The 4,692-nt window shown below is 38.9% G+C and overlaps 1 pseudogene; it reads right to left on the bottom strand.

Annotated features, from left to right (window-relative positions):
• Positions 1 to 1,183: 1,183 nt before the first annotated feature.
• On the bottom strand, positions 1,184 to 1,910 carry LOC102269676 (olfactory receptor 2L8-like; annotated as a pseudogene).
• Between the last annotated feature and the right edge of the window lie 2,782 nt (positions 1,911 to 4,692).

The raw sequence follows: 4,692 nt of genomic DNA, 5'->3' as shown, positions 1-4,692 counted from the left end.
ACTTTTGTTGGGAAAGTAATGTGTCTGCTTTTTAATATACTGTCTAGGTTTTTCATAGTTTTTCTTCCAAGGAGTGATTGTCTTTTAGTTTCATGGCTGCACTCACCATCTGTAGTAATTTTGGAACCAAAAAAATGAAGTCGGTCACTGTTTCCATTGTTTCGCTACCTATTTGCCATGAAGTAATGGGGCTGGATGCCATGATCTTTGTTTTCTGATTGTTGAGTTTTATGCCAACTTTTTCACTCTCCTCTTTCACTTTCATCAAGAGGCTCTTTAGCTCTTCTTCACTTTCTGCCATAAGGATGGTGGCATCTGCATATGTGAGATTATTGATATTTCTCCTGGCAATCTTGATTCCAGCTTGTACTTCTTCCAACCTGGCATTTTGCATGATGTACTCTGTGTATAAGTTAAATAAGCAGGGTGACAATATACAGCCTTAACATACTCCTTTCACAATTTGGAACCAGTCTGTTTCTCTATGTCTGGTTCTAACTTTTGCTTCTTGATCTGCATACAGATTTTTTCAGGAGCCAAGTAAGGTGGTCTGGTATTCCAATCTCTTTAAGAATTTTCCACAGCTTGTTACCATCCACACAGTCAAAAGCTTTGGAGTAGTCAATAAAGAAGAAGTAGATGTTTTTTCTGAAACTCTCTTGCTTTTCCAATGATCTAATGGATGTTGGCTATTTAGTCTCTGGTTCCTATGCCTTTTCTCAATCCAGCTTAAATATCTGGAAGTTCACAGTTCATGTACTGTTGAAGCCTGGCTTGGAGAATTTTGAGCATTACTTTGCCAATGTGTGAGATGAGTGCAATTGTGTGGTATTTTGAATACCCGATTAAATATATATTTAAAATTAAAATTAAAACAATTTAAAAATCAAAATTATTTTTACATAGAAAAATAAATGTGTTTGAAATTGATTAGGAAAAATATACCATGAAGTAAAAGGATAAGGCTTGAAATTATACATATACATATATATGTGTATGTATAATGAGATACTTCCATGCATACATATATATATATTTACAAGATAATATTGTCTAGATATGAGTAAATTTTTTATCCTCTAGATTAATTTTAATCCTTGAATTTAATGATTGGAACAGTGATAAAACACTATTTTAAATCACTGTCCACTGATGTGTATATATACACACACACACACAAGACCTAGGTACTTATACATAAAGATGTGGCTACATTTTTCACAGAACAGATTCTCTTGATTAATCTTCTCAAGGGTCCCATCACCTCCTTGTTTCTCAAGCTATAAATAATAGGGTTGAGCACTGGGGTGAGGATGTTAAAGAAGACAGCCAGAACCTTGTCCTCTGTTGGAGTTCGAAGGGATCTTGAACATAGACAAGAGTAAGCAAAGGGCATATAGTAAAAAGTTACCACAATAAGATGAGTGCTACAGGTTAAATAAGCTTTCTTCCTCCCTTCAACTGACTGCATGTGATAAACAGCAAAGAGAACATGACTATAGGAACAGGCAATACCAATGAAAGGCAATAGAAGGAAGAAGATGGCACTCACAAACACTGTGTACTTATAGGTCCAGGTGTCAATGCAGGCCAGAGTCAACATGGCTGGGAGGTCACAGAAGAAATGATTGATGGCCCCTAGATTTGCAATAAGGGATCTGGAAGACATATATGGTGTGGGTGCAGGAGTTGATAGAGCCTGTCATCCATGATCCTATTATCATCAACACACACACTCTTCTGCTGATTCTGATGGAATAGTGAAGAGGAAAGCAAATGGCTATATAATGATAAGTCATAGATGTCAACAACAATGCTTCTGTACCTGCTAAAGTCATGAAGAAGAAGCTCTGCATTCCACATCCAATGAAGGAGATAGATTTATTTCCAAGCAGAAAATTGCAGGCCATTTTAGGGACAATGGTGGAGATCTAATTTAGGTCAATGAAGGAGAGCTGACTAAGTAAGAATTACATTGGTGTGTGGAGATGGATGTCCAGAAAGGTGAGAAGGATCATAAAGAGGTTGCCAAACAGAGTTATCAGGAAAATGAGAACAATGAGAATAAAAAGAAACATGCCAAATCTTGAAAAGGGAAACAACCCCAATAAGATGAAATCAGTTGATGTTTGATTATAAGTTTCAATGGGTTATTCATACTATTTTTCCTAAAGGCAGACACAAAAGCAAGTGAGTTAAATATAAAATGATAAGCTATTTTTGTTTTATTTTAAATGTTACAATTCTTAAAAGATGGACTGATGTTACAAATTTTACAGAAAAGAAATCTTCCTTTTGAGCCACTGATTAAAATTTGAAAACAAAACACTTTTCACCTGTTTCCAAGAAATCTTTAAAATTACTTTTAAAATTATTTTTTACTATATCACTAGGATAAGTATGTTTTACTGACCTACACTAAATTAAAGCTAAATTAATATCAAAATTTGATGTCATATTAAAGATATATGCATAGGATATCAGTATAAATGCATACACTGTAGAATTCTGAGTAACTAAGGCAATTAAGAAATTTTTCACTTAAGTCAAAAACATTAGTTGGTTCCTGCATAGCACGAAGTCACTTCAGCTGTGTCCAACTCTTTTGACCCCATGGACCATAGCCTGCCATGCTTTTCTGTCCATGGGATTCTCCAGACAAGAATACTGGAGTGGGTACCCACACTCTCCTCCAGGGAATCTTCCCAACTCAGGGATCGAAACCATGTCTCTAACATCTCCTATATTGGCAAGAGGTTTCTTTATCACTAGTACCATGTGGGAAGGCATCCATTGGTTCATCTGTTGTAACATCTAGAATGAATCTATGTCATGTAATGTGTAAGCATATTCTTTCTCTTCTGCCTCCTCTGAAGAGAGGAGTTTCTGAATGCCATCATTAATGTAAACCCTATGCCTGAATATCTATCACACTCCTTATAGCTTTCAAGAATCACTTAAGCCCTGACAAACAGCGTGTGTTTTATAGCTTTCCAGATCTCTAATTCTTCTGTGTTAGAGAAACACTGATGGTATTTTATCTTATTCATTTAATTTTTACTTTTATTTTCTTGTATTCTAAATTCTTTCCAACTGTAGTTCATTTCAGTTCAGTTCAGTTGCTCAGACATTTCCGACTCTTTGCAACCCCATGAGTGACAGCATGCCAGGCCTCCCTGTCCATCACCAACTCCCAGAGTTCACTCAGACTCACGTCCATCGAGTCAGTGATGCCATCCAGCCATCTCATCTTCTGTCGTCCCCTTCTCCTCCTGCCCCCAATCCCTCCCAGCATCAGAGTCTTTTCCAATGAGTCAACTCTTCTCATGAGGTGGCCAAAGTACTGGAGTTTCAGCTTTAGCATCATTCCTTCCAAAGAAATCCCAGGGCTGATCTCCTTCAGAATGGACTGGTTGGATCTCCTTGCAGTCCAAGGGACTCTCAAGAGTCTTCTCCAACAACACAGTTCAAAAACATCAATTCTTCGGCACTCAGCCTTCTTCACAGTCCAACTCTCACATCCATACATGACCATTGGAAAAACCATAGCCTTGACTAGATGGACCTTTGTTGGCAAAGTAATGTCTATGCTTTTCAATATGCTATCTAGGTTGGTCATAACATTTCTTCCAAGGAGTAAGTGTCTTTTAATTTCATGGCTGCAGTCACCATCTGAAGGGACTTTGGAGCCCCAAAACATAAAGTCTGACACTGTTTCCACTGTTTCTTCATTTATCTCCCATGAAGTGATGGGACCGGATGCCATGATCTTTTTTTTTTGAATGTTGAGCTTTAAGCCAACTTTTTCACTTTCCACTTTTACCTTCATCAAGAGGCTTTTGAGTTTCTCTTCACTTTCTGCCATAATGGTGGTGTCATCTGCATATCTGAGGTGATTGAGATTTCTCCTGGCAATCTTGATTCCAGCTTGTGCTTCATCCAGCCCAGTGTTTCTCATGATGTACTCTGCATAGAAGTTAAATAAGCAGGGTGACAATACACAGCCTGGATGTACTCCTTTTCCTATTTGGAACCAGTCTGTTGTTCCATGTCCAGTTCTAACTGCTGCTTCCTGATCTGCTTACAGGTTTCTCAATAGGCAGGTCAGGTGATCTGGTATTGCCATCTCTTTCAGAATTTTCCACAGTTTCTTGTGATCCACAGAGTCAAAGGCTTTGGCACAGTCAATAAAGCAGAAATAGATGTTTTTCTGGAGCTCTCTTGCTTTTTCGATGATCCAGCGGATGTTGGCAATTTGATCTCTGGTTCCTCTGCCTATTCTAAAACCAGCTTGAACATCTGGAAGTTTGCAGTTCACGTATTGCTGAAGCCTGGCTTGGAGAATTTGAGCATTACTTTACTAGCGTGTACTGCTGCTGCTGCTGCTAAGTCGCTTCAGTCGTGTCCGACTCTGTGCGACCCCATAGACGGCAGCCCACCAAGCTCCCCCGTCCCTGGGATTCTCCAGGCAAGAACACTGGAGTGAGTTGCCATTTCCTTCTCCAATGCATGAAAGTGAAAAGTGAAAGTGAAGTCGCTCAGTCGTGTCCAACTCTTAGCGACCCCATGGACTGCAGCCTACCAGGCTCCTCGGTCCATGGGATTTTCCATGCAAGAGTACTGGAGTGGGGTGCCATTACTAGCATGTGAGACGTGTGCAATTGTACGGTAGTTTGAACATTATTTGGCATT

This window comes from Bos mutus, chromosome 7 (genome assembly GCF_027580195.1).
Source record: "Bos mutus isolate GX-2022 chromosome 7, NWIPB_WYAK_1.1, whole genome shotgun sequence".
Lineage (NCBI taxonomy): Eukaryota > Metazoa > Chordata > Mammalia > Artiodactyla > Bovidae > Bos > Bos mutus.
The sequence above is the reverse complement of the archived record's forward strand: the minus strand, read 5'-3'. Positions and strand labels throughout refer to the sequence as shown.